Below are 18,781 nucleotides of genomic sequence, written 5' to 3' on the forward strand. Positions count from 1 at the left end.
CTGCCTGCTGCAACTGAAGATGTGCAGTTTCGTCCAAGGCAAATTCTTCAGTAGGGTTTGCTTTTTAATTTCTTCTTGCTTGTCTCTTCAGTAGTCATTACCTATTGACTCTCCCCCTGCCCCCATTCTTTCTTCACCAGCAAGGCTGATAACTGGGTTATTTATAACAAGACATTTTTGTTTCATTGTATGATTAATTGTTCATCCTTCAGTTTCAGGGTGGGAGGCAGTATAGCTTTAAACTTGTGAGTGTGTTCTTTCTCCTCAGATCTGGCAGAGTTTTTGAGCTTTAACTCCACTGCTTATTAGCTTGTGACCCAGACCAATTCATTCATTGCACAGCTTCACTCATGTTGTGCTGGGATGCCATTCATATAAAATACAATGCAAATGCTGGTTCTTGGAGTTCCAATTTGGAGCTTCTGATTGACTTTAGGCAAGTTAATTAAACCCTGAGCTTTCAGTGAGATAATGCGTGCTGAATGCTAAGCACAGGGCCTTTAAGACACTTAAGGGGAATGCTCCCTTTTGCCTTTGACTAAGGGTTGATTACCAATAACTACCCAGGTGAGTTACAAGTGGGGAAGTGGGGTCACTGTGAAGTAGCTGTGAGCTATTATAGAAGGTATTTTTAAAACTGTATTTTCCCCCCTCTAACTATATATACATTTCATTGTTCAAAACAAAATTGTGAGTATATGAATTTGAGCCATTTCCACAGTTATGCAGGTGTTCTGAGACCTCCCCAATTTTCCGTCATATTGAAGATAGGGTTGTGGGAGCACAGATGGGTGAGATACAGCTACATCTTCTGCATGTGATAATTTAGGCACAGCCGAGAGAGAATTCAGTGCAGGCCAGTAAAAATATATTTAGTTCTCTGTTTTCAGAGTGTTCACTTTAATATACTTTTGGTAGGATATTAGAATAATTTCTAAATTCCAAGTTCTGTACTTAAAAACAGCAGATTCTCTAAGTAAGTCACCCGGTTTACTTTCTGTACCATCATGCAAATAGTTACCACACTGTTAAAGCAGTCGTTGGGTGTCTCGTGTATTAGCGCTCACAATAAATACACATTCACTTACATCTTTTTCGTGAGGAATATTTTTTACTGGAAGATCTAAGTGTAGATTTATAAGGACAATCAGTTTAGTATGTATTATATACAGCGTATTCTATCTGATCAAGATTTGCCCAGAGGAATGTTTTTCCAGGAGGTGCAGAGGGGAGTGTAATGATAAACAATATCGTTTTCTTTCTAATGAAGTTATATCTTAGAGGAAGAGAAAGGTACCTACATTATTCCTTATATTAGCCCTGTATTATAATTTGACTTACAAACTCATAGCTTTAGATTTATAGGGTGGTTATGAACTCTCACTATGCACAACTGGAAAGACTACATGGTGAGATGAATGGATATTTGCTGAGAAGGGTAGGAATTATGTGTTAGTGGGTGCCCAGACAGAAGGAACAACTTAAGGATAGGTGGCACAGAAGTGGGGAAATTGCTAGGCCTATTTGTAGTGTTTAGTGTTAATAAAAATATAATATATCCATGTCACAGTTCCCACATGGAACTTACCATAACTAATGTACAGTTGTGGCTCTAAAGCAGTTGTCTCCAAGCTTATATTTGAATGACTCCCCCTATTATTAAGAATTCAAATCCTTAACGCCAGCATTTATATCCCCCCCTTTTTTTGAGTAGGCTCTATACTCAGCATGGGGCTTGAACTCATGATCCTGAGATCAAGAGTTGCATGCTCCACTGACTGAGCCAGCCAGGCACCCCATTTTTCTTTTTGAAATAAGTTGTATACATGTATTATAAACAGTCTGTACATTAAGTAGTAGGAGAGTTAAATTTTATATTCCTTATTATTATCAGTCTTAAGTTCTAGCATTTTCAGGCCTGTGATTAGGACACGTAGTATTTTGTGTGCATTCCACTTTGGAGACCATTACTCTAAAAGACTACGTTATAAAGAAGCTTCAGTGTTAAGTAGTTAAGTAGTTAGAGTGTTAAGTAGTGTGTCCTGTAGAAGAACGGGATAGAGTGATAGGTGAGTGGAATCCTTGAATACTGAAGAGGCCATTGGAGAAATCTCAGCACTGAGAAAATAGAAAGTTTGAGTTCTGGGTCTGCTTGTCTGTGAAGGTTGTAAATGAATATTGTATTTGATGAACATTTATTTAATGTCCATTGTGTGCCAGGCACTCTCTTAAGCATTTTCATGTGTATTACTTGATCCACAACCGTTTACTATGAGGAGTCTAATTTGTTGATTTATATAAGTGAAAAAGCCAGAACTTTTGCAGGTTTCTAACTCAAAGCTCTCTGTTTTCCCCTTTGTGTTACAGCTCTTTTGAGGAGCTTTAAAACCTAGTTACAGAGGTAGGAAAAGCATATATGAAACAGAATGTTAAGGAGGAGATTCTGAGTCCTTGAGAATAGTGACTATGTTTGAGTCGTGGCTCTGTCTTACACACCTGGCAAAGTGCATATAGCAGGTGTTTAGTAAATATTTGTTAAGCATTCAAGGGCTCTTAGTATCAAGCAGCATGGGATTTTAAGACCTAGAGACTTGGGTTTGAGTCATAGCTCTTCGACTTTCCAACTGTATGACCCTGGCCAGTGACTTAATCTCTCTATGCCCGAGTTTCCTTATCTAAAAAATGGGGGAATTTTCATCTCTGCTGTTCTGGGTTGTTATGAGAGGGACAATGTATGTAAGATGCCTAACTCACAGGATCTGCTGTATGGTGCCTAGTTGCTACAGTAACTTTTTACCCCAGTACAAGAAGGCGTCACTGGCTCATCGGGCTATTTTGTACTTTATAACTGTGGGTTCTCTCATCTCCAGGATGTTTGTTTGTTTATTAAAGATTTTATTTATTAGAGAGAGAGAGAGTGCGCATGCGCACACACAAGTGGGGGGGGAGGGGCACAGAGAAAGAGGGAGAAACAGACTCCCCACCAAGCAGGGATCCCAACGTGGGGCTGAATCCCAGGACCCCCGAGATCCTGACTTGAGCTGAAGGCAGATCCTTAACAGACTGAGCCACCCAGGTACTTCCAGGGCTGTGTTTAACAACAGTGCTCTTCTCCAGTGTCTGCCTCACCAATTCCTTTGTGGAGCTGGTAAAAATTAGAAAATACCTTATTTTAACAACATTGTATATTATTTTGTTTCAAATGAAAAATAGTAAGATAAAATGTCGCTTTTGTCGTCAGAGTACGGTCAACTCCGATGTCAAAGATATTCAGTTGTGTCATTTAATTTGATAGCATTTTGTTAGGTTTTAATTTTTTAATTATGTTTTAAAGATTTATTTATTTATTTTAGAAAGAAAGCATGTGCCCGCAAGTGGAGGGAGGGGCAGAGGAAGAGGAAGAGTCTCAAGCAGACTCCGCACTGAGCTTGGAGTCTGATGTGGGGCTCCACACCACCACCCGAGATCATGACCTGAGCTAAAACCAAGAGTCAGATGCTTAACCAACTGCACCACCCAGGTGCCCTTTCTAAGGTCTTTAAATACAAACCAACATGAAGAAGATGAAAATGTCCATAATCCCACTGTTCACATAATTCTTACTGGCTCAAAAAAATTCCATGTACTTGATTAGGAAATTAATAAGTTAACTAATTTAAAAACTTTTTAAAGGAAATTTAAGTATTATAAACTAGAAGCCCCCTCTGTTATTCAGCTTGGGCTGTCATAACAAAATATCATAGACTGGGTGGCTTCACCAGCAGAACCTTACTTTCTCTTGGTTCTGGAGGCTGGAGGTCCAAGATGAAGGTCCCAGCAGGTTTAGTTTCTCCCAAGACCTCTCTCCTTGGCTTACCGATGGCTGCCTTCTCTCTGTGTCCTCCCGTGGCCCTCCCTCTGTGTGTGCCTGTGTCCTAGCCTTCTAAGGATACCAGTCGTTTGGGGTTATGGCCCAACCTAACAACCCCATTTTAAATTAATTACCTCTTTAAAGGCCCTATCTCCAAATGCAGTCACATTCTGGGGTATTAGGGGTTAAGACTTAAAAATAAGAATTTGGAGGAGGGGGGCAATTCAGCCTATAACACTGTCCTGCCCCCAAACCACTAATAACTTATATATATATATTTCCAGAAAAATCTCCTATCCTTGTATCTTTGGGCATATGAATTCATATGATTATGGGTAATTACATTAGTTTCTTTGAACTCAGTGTGAGCAGTACACATAGCAGCAAAGAATTACTGTAGGGTTGTATTAGGTTGGGGAAATGAACTTGTTATGTGGAACCAGACATGATGATCTATTTATGGGGGTGTGTGTTTGTGAAGCGTATGTGTGTTTGTATATATCTGTGTACATGCCAATATATTAAAGCCTCTTCAGTATAAATTGATTAATTTTGTATTTGTCTTAAGTGCTTGATGCACTAAAACTTTTTATGTGTGTATGTCAGTCTATGAATTTATGTGGTACTTCCTGAGTACTGACTGCTTTGTGAGATACTATGTATGCTAGGCATTGGAAGCACAGATGGTCCCTGGCTTTCATGGTTTGACTTAGGACGGTCCATTTACAATGGTTCCACTTGGGAGTTTTTGACTTTATGGTGGTGCAAAAGCAGTATGCATTCAATAGAAACCATACTTTGAATTTTGAATTTGGATCTTTTCCCAGGCTGGTGCTATGTGGTATGAAGCTCGCTGGTGATGCTGGGCAGCAGTTGCAGGCTGCAGCACCCCGGTCAGCCTCGTGAACAGGAGGGTGAATGAACGACACACTGACGTCCGTTCTGTACCCATACCACCATTCTGGTTTTCACTTTCTGTGCAGTATTTAATAAATTACATGAGATAATACAACGCTTTATTGTAAAATAGTCTTTGTATTAGGTGATTTTGCCCAACTGTAAGCTAATTTAAGTGTTTTGATTATGTTTAAGATAGGTCAGGCTAAACTATGATGTTTGGTAGGTTAGTGATATTAAATGCATTTTTGACTTAAAATACGTTCCAACTCATGGTGCGTTTATTGGGCTGTAACCTGTAGGTTCAAGAATATTTGTATGCAGAATAAGATGAGACCCCTGCCCATAAATTCAAAGTTAAGTGAAGGGGCAGGAGTAGAGATACATTTGGAGAGGTGTGTGAGTACTGAACTGCAACATGAGCTCATTGCCCCTGAGGCTTACATGAAGCTTTCTGAACTGAAGCTTGTGACGACTGCCCAAAATGTATTTTAGGCAGAGGGAATAATAGCACATGTAAAGGCACAGAGTTTTGAGGGGGACGATAATAGATGAAGTATGATGAAAGTATAACATATAGAGGAGTAAGCGACTGAGGCTGAGTGGGTTGGCATAAATTGCATCAGGAAGGGTTTTTTTTATGCTGTTGTAAGAGGTTTGTATTTCTGTCTCTAAGGCGCAGAGTATGTGACCATTGAAAGATCGAAAAAAGGAGAGTACCAGCATATTTGCATTTTCAAAATATTTGTCTAGCATTAGTATGGGGATAAACGGAGGGAGCATGGAAGTAGTTGATGTTGGCAAGTGTGAGAGGAATGAGTACCTGAAGTAGTTTTGTGGATGAGGGAGAGGGGAACAGATTGAAAAGAGATTTTAGAGGTAGGATTAATAGGAGGTATTTTTTTTCCCAATATTTTACTTATTTATTTGAGAGAGCGTGAAAGTAATCACAGAGGGAGAGGGAGAAGCAGACTCACCGCTGAGCGGAGAGTCTGATGTGCGGGGCTTGATCCCTGGACCATGAGATCATGACCTGAGCCAAAGTTAAACCCCCAACCGACTGAGCCACCCAGGCACCCCTAATAGGAGGTATTTAGGAAGAGGAGGACACCAAAATGATTTAAGTTTCTAGGTGGACAGAGCAAACTGGGTAGACACTAGATGATGACAGATTCAGTTTGGGATTTGCTGAATTTAGGGTGTATTATATTCAGGTGAAGACGGTCACTGGGTGTTTGGATATGTGGATGGTGGGTGTGGACTGGAGAGCCGGGAGTCCATGTAAAGGTGGGTGTTGAGAGAGGAGAGACATTTGGAACTGTATTCCAGGGAGCATTAGTATTTTCACAGGTGGTCAGAAGGAAACATTGTAGAGGCTGTGAGAGAACAGCCAGAGAAGCCAAGATATCGTGTGTGATGTACTGTGTCAGTTCTAGAGATAAGTGTGGGGGAAGATAGGACAACTTATTGAGGGTCTGATAGATCTGACAGTCTGTCTAATATCCATGAAATAATGGGTTTGTTAACCAGATTGCAGGTTTGGTGGTACATTAAAGAGGAAGTATAGGCATAAGTGACTAATGAGACTTTCTAAAGAACCTCGGCTCTAAATGTAAAGTATATGGTGTCTAGAGAGGAAGGAAGAAGTTCAGGAATTATGGACATTTAGAAGTAGGTAAGGCTGTGGCTTATTTCTAGATTTAGGAGAGGGGCAGTGGTGGGGAGAGGCTAAAGATAGACATACAGAGCTCTCTCCTTTTCTCCGCCATCTTGGTGTGCGGTTGACTGTTCCTGGCCATGTCTTCTCACAAGACTTTCAGGATCAAGCAATTCCTGGGCAGAATCATCCCATTAAACAGTGGATTCGGATGAAAACTGATAGTAAAATCAGGTACCACTCCAAGAGGAGGCATTGGAGAAGAACCAGGCTGGGGCTGTAAGGGATGGCACATGCGATGGCACACTGACAACATGCGATGGCTTGTTGTCCTGTCTGTAAACATCACTACCACCTGAACAATACACATGTTTATTGGGGAAATGATTTTTCCCTGTTACTAATCTTCTGCACCGGTAGGTTGGTCCAGTAATAAGTATGTGAGAACTTTTGTTTGGAAGAAGAAGAAGAGACAAACATATAATTTATACTTATTGCAGATTCATCTTTTTTCATAGTGTGGCTTTATTTTTAGACATCCTTTGACTTAGAATTTTCAAACTATCAGAAAGTTTCTCATACTTAAATAAATGGGTTAAAAAGACATTTTAAAGCCAAATATAACTTATTTTGAATGCTTGCTATATTTGGATTATCATTACCATAGTCTTCCCCCACCCCAATTCCATTAGCACAGATAATAATAATTTGTTTCCTGTCTCACTGTTATACAGTTGCATAAAATTCTAGATTAAGGAACATTCATCTTAACACATTTTAATTACAATAATAATAACCCCTGGGCTCTTCGCAAATACTGTTTTGATGAATGTGATATAATTTTACATTAATTTATAACGGTGCTTAGGACACAGTGAAGTCCTTGACAAATGAGATTTGATTCTGAATCGCTCTTTTCTCTTTGAAGGGTCTGAAACATTTGAAGAAAGCTTAAAGACTAAAATAGTCTCCAAAAACATTATCAAGTTTGGATCCCAAAAAAGAACTGTTTTAAAAATTCTGATATATTGTTTTTCCTCATATAATCCCAGATACTCTTCAGGTTAGAACAAAATTTCATTAAAAGGAATGTGCTTAGTTAACTGTTGTCAAAATCCCCTGATTAGAATATACTGCGTGTGTGTGTGTGTGTGTGTGTGTGTGTATGTGTACTTAAGTGTTTTAAAATAGATATACTTGCGTCTGGCTTGCTCAGTCTGTCGCACGTGTGACTCCTTTAAAAAAAAATAAAGATTTACTTATAGATGTCTACATATATATGTCCATATAAGTGCAGTTGGTCAAATGATAAATTCATTATGAAGGGCTACAGTTCTTTTCTAACTATTAAAATGTTTTAAGATAGATTTACTTATAGATATGTAAACATATATATCCGTATAGATGAATGAAATTGATCAAATGATATATTCATTATAAAGGGCTATAATTTTTTTCTCCCAACCTATGTGTTTTCCTACATATCATGGTAACTTGGGGTTTGGGGAATTTGATAACTTTATATTACTGTAAATCATAGATATGTCTTTCTTTTTTAAAAGTATTCCTTATTCTAAAAGTATATGTGTTCGTCATAAATTCAAACTCTAACTAAAGATATAAATCACGGACTTAGTTCTACTCCTCAGAGGTTATCACTGGAAACTTTCTTATATTTCTTTCCAGATATTTTTCAATTGTAGGTAAGAGATGTATGTGCATAGGAAAAAAAAAAAAACAGATGTAGGTGGAATTATGCTGTAAACACTGTTAAATAATTTCTTTTGCTTAATAGTATATCTTGTACATCTTTGTAGGTACATTTTGATTAATGATGTAGATCCAGTTCAGTGATGATTGAAATAAAATGATTATTCCATTTATTAAATATTTAAAAATTACTAATGTTATGAAATCATGTTATATAATTATCAGTAAATCAGGTAAAATCAAGTGGGAAAAGTTGGATTAAATATTAAAACTTGGGGTGTCTGGGTGGCTCAGTTGGTTCGGTGGCTGCCTTCAGCTCAGGTCATGATATCATGGGTCCTGGGATCAAGCCTGCATCAGGCTTCCTACTCAGTGGGAAGTCTGCTTTTCTTTTCTCTCTGCCTTGTCCCTCACCCCACTCATGCTCTCTCTCTCAAATAAGTAAATAAAATACTAGAACTTGTACTGTTATGGGCTACTTGCAAGGGTAAGGAAGTGTGGCCTCTTTAATATACTTTTTTTGTTTTTGTTTTTCTACGTGGTATTTTTAAAATATCTTATTCTGGTGTGTTTCTTGTCTGTTGTAAAAACCACACTTAAACTTTTGGGGGACTATTTATTTGTCTTTCTGCTTTAAAGTAACACTGTTCTGTAGTTATTTTTCTGAGAGATTAAAGTGAATGTTTTAGGAATGTATAACCAAATTATATATTAAACGTATCTATTGTAAATTAGAAATCCTGGTGCCGTTTACTGGTCTTAACGATACTTAAGAGCCTGAGCTCTGTATTAAGCCAGTGCTGGTTCACATCCTAGATGCACCAATTAATAATTGTGTGACCATGGCCCTTTCCAAGCTTCAGTTTTCCTGTCTGTAAAATGAGTAATGATTCTTGTGATGGGTCCATAAAAAGTATGTTAATTGAAGTTATGTAAGCTGCTGTAACAGATAAACCCTGAACTCTCAGGGGTTTGAGACAGTAACAGTTTATTCTACTGGGACTCGTATGCTGATCTGTTCTCTGCTGTCTTCAACACTTGACGTCCAGGATTGCCCTGGCCTTTGATACCCACCTGGCAGATGGGGGAGAGATGGGGTGTGGGAGATTTGGGGGCAGGGCCTGGGGTTGGTGAAGAGGTCTCTAGTCACTTTGCCCACATTTCATCGTCTGGAAGTCAGACACACAGAAGGGAAGTTGGGAAATGTAGTCTAGCCACACGTCCTGCAGGAAAGGGAAATGTGTTTGGTGACTAGCCAGCCAGTCTGCAGTGAGTACTCAGTCTGGGAGTTGGTTGCGAGGTTGTTGGTAAGCAGGTCATTTTACCTCTTGGGGGTCTGTGTTTCCATATGAACAGTGGGGAGGGTGGTGATGAGGCAGGGAACAGTTAACAAATATCATGATCATCTGTGAAATACTCTTTAGGACAACTGTATTAATTCATTTAATTCTACAAATGTCCTCAGAAGTAAAAACTATTTTTGTCCTTTTTTAAAAAATCTTTTTTTTTTTTTTTTTTAAACATCTGAGGAAATGGAGGCATGGAATGAGTTGGGGAGCCAGGATTTGAACTCAGGCACTGTTTGCTGGAGGGTCTGTGCTTTTTTAATGCTCTGCTGAAAGTCCTGTGCACACACGCTTCAGTTAATCTTCTGCACTCTACTGTGTCCCAAGTCTGTCTTCTCTTGGTGTCTTTTCTTTAGCAAAGGTCTTTGTACTAAAATAATTTTTTCTTTCTTTCGTTCGTTCGTTCTTTATTTTATTTATTTGACAGAGAGAGACAGCGAGAGAGGGAACACAAGCAAGGGGAGTGGGGGAGAGAGAAGCAGGCTTCCCGCCAAGCAGGGAGCCCGATGCGGGGCTTGATCCCAGGACCCTGGGATCATAACCTGAGCCGAAGGCAGACGCTTAACGGCTGAGCCACCCAGGTGCCCCTAAAATAATTTCTTTCAAATTGCTGTCACCTCCATCTGTGATCGTTTTTCCTTCCCTGCACTTGCCCTGGTGTTAAGTAGACTTATGGTCACTTCTTTTTCGTTTCTACCTGTTTGGGTTTTTTTTTTAATTAGAAAATTTGCCCCAATACAAATGTGTAAGAATCGTAACCCTGAGTACCTGACACCTCTTTTAAACAATTACCAATACATGACTAATTGTGTTTCATTTATACTGTTACCTACTTCTCATGTTATTTTGAAACAAACTTCAAGCATAATGTAATTGCATTTATAAATGTTTGACAGTGTATTTCTAAAAAGCAAAGAAATAAAAGCTAATACTCTGTTATTCCTAAAATAATTAACAGTTAAATCCATAATATCATTAAGTATTCAGTGTTCAGCTTAAGCAGGTCTCTCTTTCTCTCTTTTAATGGTTTGTTTGAATCAGGATTTACATAGGCCCACACATTGTGATTCAGTCTCTCTTAATCTATAGGCTACTGCCCTCCTTTTCTTGCAATTTATTTACCCCATAGAGTTTCCTACCATCTGGATTTTGCTGATTGTATTTCCTGAGGTTTAACATGTTTCTCTGTTCTCTGTATTTCCAAATGAGTAGGTGGGACTTGATCAGATTCCGATTCAATTTTTTTCATGATTGCTTCTTAGGTGGTGGTGCATTCTTTCCCAGGAGGCGCATAATGTCTGGTTGTCCCTTTGTGATATCAGCAGCTCTTGATGACCAGTGCCCAGATCTATTGATTTGTCAGGGATTGTAAAATGATGATGTACTCATCCCTCATTTTATTTGCTGGAATACTTTTATAAAGAGAAAAACCCCCCTCATTTATTGTTTGCTTGCCTAGTGCAACAGTTTATATGGGAAAGGCAGGATGAATATTTGATTCTCTTTTTTTACCAATTTACAGTCTAATCAGTTGGTTCATAAACATTTTCCAACTATGATTAATAAGTTTTTCCATCCTTATTTTCTTATGTATTAGTCACTACGCAGGAAAGTATCTAGGAATTAACAGATACAGGAAGGATCCCTCGATGGAGTCCCTGCCTAGTGGTGGACCAGTACCGTGTGACAATGCAATATGTTTTTCAGATATATTTGGTCTTCATCCAGAGTTCCTGAAAATACTTCAGAGCCATAAAGGTGAATTGGGTGTCTTGTTATTAATGAAGGTGACTTTTGGACTCCACCCAAGGGTGGGGACTGGTTGCCAGAAGGACCATGTGAGTAGAGGGTTGGAATTTTCAGTAGCTTCCCCCTAGGAGGGAAGCTGGAGGTTGAATCAGCCAATGGCCAGTGACATAGTCAATTATGACTATGTAATGAAGCCTTCATAAAAACCTAAGAGAATAGCTTTTTTTTTTAATAAGTTTTTTTTTTTTTTTAAGATTTTTTAAAATTTATTTATGTGACAGAGAGACAGCCAGCGAGAGAGGGAACACAGCAGGGGAGTGGGAGAGGAAGAAGCAGGCTCCCAGTGGAGGAGCCCGATGTGGGACTCGATCCCAGAACGCCAGGATCACGCCCTGAGCCGAAGGTAGACGCTTAATGACCACCCAGGCGTCCCCTAAGAGAATAGCTTTTAGGCCTTTTTTTTTTCTTTTTCTTTTTTTCCTTTTTTGAGAGCTTCCATGTTTGGGGAACCAGAATGCTTCCACATGCCACTGAACTCGGCCCCAAGCTCTTCAAGGACAGAAGCTCCTTTTTTTGGGACCTTGCCCTATCTATGTCTTCATCTGGCTGTTGATTTGTATTCTTTAATATATATTTTAATAAAGTGGTACATGTAAGTGTTTCCTTGATTTCTGTGAGCTGCTCTAGCAAATTAATCAAACCTACGGAGAAGATCATTGCAACTTCCAGACTGTATGCAGTTGGCCAGAAGGATAGGCAACAGCCTGGGGTTTGTTCCCTGGCATCTGAAGTGGGGGGTAGGGGGGACACCCTGCTGGCATCCGATAATTGCTTGGTCTCCCCCTGCCCCCAATACGCACACATTGGAATTAGGTCAAGGAGCCTTAACAGAGGCAGAAATAGTGCTGTGCACGTAGTGGGGAGCACACAGCAGAGATACTTAGCTTTCGAAGGTCAGGAAACGGCTCTGGAGTTGATCACGAACTGTGTTTTGCAAGTGGAGTAGCAGTTTGCTTCTGTTGGGGAGGTAGAGATTCCTTTCCAGGCAGAGGAGGCAGCACCCGCAAAGGCTGCAAAGTGAGTTTGTAACAGGAAATTTAGTATGGCTGGAAGCTGAGTGTGCTTGTGGAAGGGAGTCAGGAGATAAGGATGCAGAGGTGGTGTGGATTTTAAGTCAGTTTAAGGAATAGTTTTAATCAACTCCACAAAGTCAGTGGAGAGACGGTGAAAGATTGTAATCCAGGTGAATGATGTAAGAGACACGTTTTATGAAGATCACTGTGGCAGCACTGTGGGGAGTGACTCATGTGCCCTTTTTCTGAACTGCTTATACAGATTTGGTTTTCTTTATTCCTATTACTCCCTGCTCCTGTCCCCCCACTCCCCCACCCCAAAGCCCCCTACTTCCCCGTCTTAAACCTCCTTCTAGAGTCCTGGCTCATGTTCTTTTCTGAGCATGGGCCACTGGCAAGGAGAGAAAGCAGGCTAAGAAAGTGATTGGTGGTTGAGAAGCGCTGCTGCTGTCCTAGCGAGTAGGATGCACAGTGCTTCCGGTCACCATCGTGGGGGTGATGGTGGTAACAGTAGCTGTAGATGGAGAGGTGCCCTCAGCTGCAGTGGCAGGCACTGCTCTTGGCATGCTGCTGTCCCCATTATATAGGGGAGCAAACACGCAAGGGAACTTAAGTGACTTGCTCAAGGTTACGCTTCTGGTAAGAGGCAGGGGTGACATTGAACCTAAGCATTTGGCCTCTGGAACTCATGCCCACAGCATTCCACTATATTGCCTTTTGGGTCTGATGACACCCTTCTCATCTCCGTTTATTTATGCTTTGTGCCCAACACACAAACCAGTCCACATAGCATGTGTCATTTAATCCCTCCCTCCCAGGCTTTCCAGGCCTCCTCCTCTTCCCCTTGCTCTTACATCACCAGATTCTTTCCTAGGGCTTCTGGCTGATTAGCCCCCTAGCTTATGTCAGAGCGAGAGTGCCTAATGTAGCTGGTGACACTGTGCGATTGTTGAACTGTGGGGATGTGTTTTAGCGTTCTTACTGAAATTGTTTTTCTCACAGATACATTAAGTCAAGGTTTCTTAGGTTTTGTAAGATTATGGTTTAACTATAAATAGGCCTTAGAAATGTTTTATTGTATCCATAAAATTTAATACAGTTAAAATGTAAATATTCATTAATAAAAGAAAATGATATTTTCTCCTATTTGTATATATACATTTACTAGTATATATTTTTGATACATACAAATTATATATGTATGTATATATATGTAGAAAAAGTTTAGGAAAAATAGGACACATAATATATAAAAATACATAAAATAAGGTATATGGGGTCATATTATTTATATTTTTATAATAGGATAATCATAAAGAGATTCCATGTCAATTCCCGTAGTACTGTAAGCTTTTAGTAGCTTCAGAGTCTTACATTGCTTAAATAAATGATTCATCTGAATAGTCTTTTCTTGTTGGACAAGGAAGTTTTGTTTTGTTTTGCGTTTTCAGTCTCTGAGAGTTAGAAATAACATGCCCATGAATATCCTTATAGCTAACCCTTTGTGCACTTTACTATTTACTGATGATAAATTCTCAAGTGAAATTCCTGGGCCAGAGGGTATACAGATTTTAGACTTTTAGTATTAACAAATACGAGTATAGCATAATTGTACCAATTTATATTCTTACCACTAGTATGTGAATATACCCTGTTCTCTTGCCAGTCCTGGGAATTTTGATTAAAAAAAAAAAATCTTCTAAAGAACATTGAAGATTGGCTTGGAAATGTGAATACCCCACTTATTTTCCATTTGGCTTATGAATGAATCAATCATAATTTAAGCTGTCTGGCTATAAAAGAGAAATAGTAAAAATGAAATGACATTTCATTACCAAATAAATAAAATGACCTAAGAGCCACAGGTATGGGATGTGGTGGGTGGGCAGATGGTGGTGGCAGAGATGACTCTGCTGTGAGAATTGTTTGGAAAGGTGGGAGATTTGAAGAGGAAGATGAGTTCAGAGAGGTGGAAAGGCGAATAAGGGATGTTCTAAGTAAGGACAGTGAGCCAAGGGGGTTAGGGTTATCTTTCATTAAAAAAGAGCTGTGGCTAGATCAGGATTCCCTTTAAGTTGATCCTGAGAGTTAAAAGCCTATCCTTTATCTCAATGAAGCCTGCGTGGCTTTTGATTTCTCTGATCTGGAGAGGTTGTTTGTGTGCCTCAGAATAACTCATTTTTCTGAGAGGATATTCCCGAGGAAAGCACTGGGAAAAAGAACTGGAAAGTTGTGGCCAGTTGGAAAAAGACCTTGAATGCGGAGTATCAGGAATTAGGTTCTTATTTGTTACGTTGTAGGCAATCTTATGGAATTTTGAGCAGGTGAAAAATGTAGAGCTAGTGAGTAGGATAGCTTGGGAGGGAGGGAGGGAGGAAGAAAGAGAGGGAATGAGACACACCAGGAGCTCCAGGGAAAACAGTGAAGTATTTTAGCTGATGGCACTGGGAATAGAAAGTTGAAATATGAGGCATTACATGGAAAGAAGTGGCAGAATGCGGTGATTAACTGCTGTAGGACACAAAAGGAAAAGGAATAATCAAACATTACTCAAAGCTTTTAGCTTAAGTTTTTGAGAACGGTAGATGTCAGGAGAGGAAGATAATTTTATTTCTAAAAGTTAATGTAAAATAAATGTAGCTTATAAATTTTTTTAAAGCCAAATCTCAAAATTCTTGGTATGTTTGGTTCCACTTGCCAAATTATTAAAATGGTGTTGTGCGTTTCTTAGGGGATCATAAGACATTGTAGAATAGAAGCAGAAGATGGAAGTAACGTGCATTAAACGGTTGCCTAGGAAGAGGGAATGGAAGGTGCTCTGCATCAGGGTTTCCTCTCCTTGGCACTGTTGACATTTGGGGCTGGCTGATTCCTGATTGTGGTGGCTGTGCTGTGCATTGAGGGATGTTTAGCAGCATCCCTGGACCCACTAGATGGCTCTAGACATTGCCAGTTGTCCTGGTGGGGAGCAGAAATTGCTCCTTCCCCCTTGCCAAGTTGAGAACCACTGGTCTAGAATATACAGCCAAGACTACTAGATAGAAGTTATTGGCTTGCCTAAAACAGTGCCTAGCACATAACCAGAACTCAAGTATTTGTTGAATGAATAACCAGATTTTGGCTCTGAATAAAAAACAACAAAACTTGGTGAGTGACTGTTCAAGCCACCGAACTGCAGAATGGGCTGTCCATCGAGCAGTTCTTTCAGATCTCATTTTCTCATCTAGATTATTAAACTGATGAGGTCATTTTTTCCACTTTATAATTGGTTCTGATACTTTTTTTTTTTTTTTTTTTTTTTTTTTTTTTTTTTTTTTTTTTTTTTTTTTTGCTGTAAAACTTTCAGAGCCTCTCTGCTGAATTTTATTCAAACTCCTTAGTTTGGAAATCAAGCCTATCCTGAGTCTGCTTTACTTGTCAACACTTACTTCTTCTCTTCTGAACATGGCTGTTCTAGCCTTGCCTCTGCCTACTCAAGCCATTCTTGCTATCTGAATCACTTTCCTCTCTTCCCCTCCCATTTTCCTTCCTTCCTGTTTTCTGGTCTGAAGTCCTGTGCATTTTTTTTTGAAGTCTTTACTGATCATAGAGTGGTTTCTCTCCTCTCAACTAATCTTTTAGTTTGCTCTCCTTGCACTTGCGACCTTCTGTTGTTTATTACCCATGTGCACATTCCTTACGTTTGATGAATGTCTCTCATTCAGACTTGTATCTCCAGCAGATAAAATTTATTGTTACATGCTGTGTATTGCTAGAAGTAGAGGCTGGATGTCTTGCCTAGGATGCTGTAGTAGTTCATTTGTTCATTGGGTAATAAGTTGAACAAGGTCTGCTAATACAAAAATTTTATGAGATTACCTCAGATACACTTTTAGTCATACAGTTAGGATAAAGTAGTAAATGAGTATTTCTAAAACTTTTTGTTATGAAATTTTAAATGTATATAAGAGTAGAGAGTTTTTATTGAACCTCCCGTGTTCCTATCACCTACTTTTAATGGTTTAATGGTTATCAGCTTCTGGTCAATCTGTCATGTTTCATCTGTTCCCTCCCTGGTTATTTTGAAACAAGTTTGATTTCAAATTATCAATTCATGCTTCAGTATGAATCTAGGTATTTGTTTACATGACTTCTGCAAAATGTTTTGGGAAAACTGGTTCAATGTCAGGCTCCCTGCTCAGCGGGGATTCTGCTTCTGTCCCTCCCTCTGTGGCTCCCCCTGCTTCTGCTCTCTTGCTCTTTCTCTCAAATAAATAAATAAAATCTTTAAAAAAAAAAAAAAAGAAGAAGAAGAAGAAAAAGAAAATAAAGCAAAGAAAAAGTAAGATGCAATGTCCCCCAAATCCAGGACTTCTGACTTAATATACTGAAGAAAATATTTCAGAGTGAGGAAACAGGAACTGGAGTTTGTTAATTATTTACTGGAACTTGAGTTTGTTAATTGGGTTGCATGGTTCATAATTATTGTTTCATTTTAACTAGTTAAGGAACATGCATCTGGCAAGTGAATATCTAGGTGTATATGCAGATGTAAATCTAGAATTGGGTATAAAAATGAATATCTAGTTTGTACAAAGAAAGATGAATAGTTTGTACAAAGAAAGATTCTTGGCAGTTTCTGGGCAGGGTGGGAAGCCCAAAAGAAGTATGTCTGCCTTTGAGAGTAGGAAACAAAAAGTAAAAAGAAAAGAAAAAAAAAAGCCATTGCTTGAATAGTTAATTAACAAATCACAGTTTAAATGATAATGAGAGGCATCTGTAAAAGATGTCAAGATAGGACATAATTAATAATACCAAGTTGAATAGGCCTTGAGAAAAGAAGAGGAGATGTGTAGGCAAGGATATTTTAGAAGTCTGTAATTAAGAATTGGAAGAATCCGGGATATTTGGAGAGGAGGAGATTGCTTTTTAAGTTAACTTTTTTTTTTTTAAGATTCATTTTTTATTTTAGAATGAGAGCCATGAGTGGGAGCAGGGGCAGGAGGAGAGGGAGAGAATCTCAAGTAGACTCCCTGCTGAGTGCGGAGCCCTACGTGGGGCTTAATCTCATAACCCTAAGATCACGACCTGAGTCGAAACCAAGAGTCTGGACGCTTAACCGACTAAGCCACCCAGGCGCCCTTAAGTTTACTTTTTTAAATTCTGAAATTTTATATTCCTTTCTTGTATATGTAGTTCTACATATAATTATATATAGTTTAAAGGATAACACACTTTTTTGTACCTACCTTATAGTTTAAGAAATAGAATATTCTTCAAAGTTCCCTAAGATGCCTTTCCATGATCATACTGCTTCTTTTTCTTCAGAGTAGTAACTCTGAAGTTTGTGTTTAACATTTTCTTGGTTCTTATTATAATGTTTCTAAAAACGACATACGTATCTATCCCTATACAATGTATATTTAGATCTGCATGCTTTTAACATTTCTCTTAATGGAGTCATATATTGTATTTACTATATACAGTCTTGTGCGGCTTGCTTTTCTCATTATTGTGTGATTTGTCGGTGTTTATGTACATAACTGCAGTTTATTGATTTTCACTTCTGCATTGAGATTTTTTCCCCATATTTCATCTCATGTTCACATTTCCCCTTTGGTAGTTACACATTCTATGTGTATTGTTTTTGTGTCTACCCTAGAAATATTAGCATAAATACTTATCTAAAATGTAACATGCATCAATAATCACCTTACTCCTGAGCAGCAACAACTTTAAAATGCTTTACCTCTGATCAGCCTACTTCCTGACACACGTGCTCTTTTTGTCTATCATCTGAGTCCTTATTGTAACCCCATGTATCAGACCTTATGGTCATCTTTTGTGAAGTCAGTTTTGTTTAGAAATAGTAACAAGTTCACTCTTCTTTCCTTACCAGTCCGTCTTTCATTTCAGATTTTCCTTCTGTGAAAGTTGTTCTTCCTGAAACTTGAGGAAATTGGTTGGCGTCTTTTGGGGGCACAAAAATCTCCTACTTTTTTCTAAAAACTTGCCCTCCTCTTTGAAAGATGGTTTTACTTCTGTATAGTACTTTGTGAATGTACTTGGTCACAATTTAAAATATATTTCTTACTCTTAATCGTGGTTGCAAAACATGTCAGTGCATCTAAGGCATGGTACATAGTGCCACTTTCCTGGGTGATACTGAGTGCTTTCAGAATGATTATACCAGTTCACATTCCCATCAGTTAGAGGGTAACAGTCCCTGTTACTTTAGTTTCTTACCAGCTCTTGGTATTATCAGATATAAAACATTTCCAGGACATAGATGAGAAATATGTTAATATTGTTTCAGATTTCATTTTTCTTACTATCTGAGATTCATCACCTTTTCCATCTTTTTCTCTTCACTTTGTTTTTCAGTTGCTCTTTGCCTTTATGTCTAGATATTTTTATATCTCGAAACTATTTTGCTTATATCTAGTCTGGTAATGTTTGTCTTTTGCTGAAGAGTTTTGTTCATTTACATGTTTTGTAATTATTGGTACATGTTTGGATT

At 38.7% G+C, this 18,781-nt stretch overlaps 1 protein-coding gene and 1 pseudogene across 1 annotated transcript in view; both read left to right on the forward strand.

Annotated features, from left to right (window-relative positions):
* KMT2C (lysine methyltransferase 2C) overlaps positions 1-18,781 on the forward strand; it is a 271,020-nt gene that overhangs the window by 32,744 nt on the left and 219,495 nt on the right. The gene's annotated exons all lie outside the window — the stretch shown is intronic.
* LOC103660937 lies at positions 5,804-8,128 on the forward strand (annotated as a pseudogene).

Source organism: Ursus maritimus, unplaced genomic scaffold, assembly GCF_017311325.1.
Source record: "Ursus maritimus isolate PB19 unplaced genomic scaffold, ASM1731132v1 scaffold_3, whole genome shotgun sequence".
In the NCBI taxonomy this organism is placed as follows: domain Eukaryota; kingdom Metazoa; phylum Chordata; class Mammalia; order Carnivora; family Ursidae; genus Ursus; species Ursus maritimus.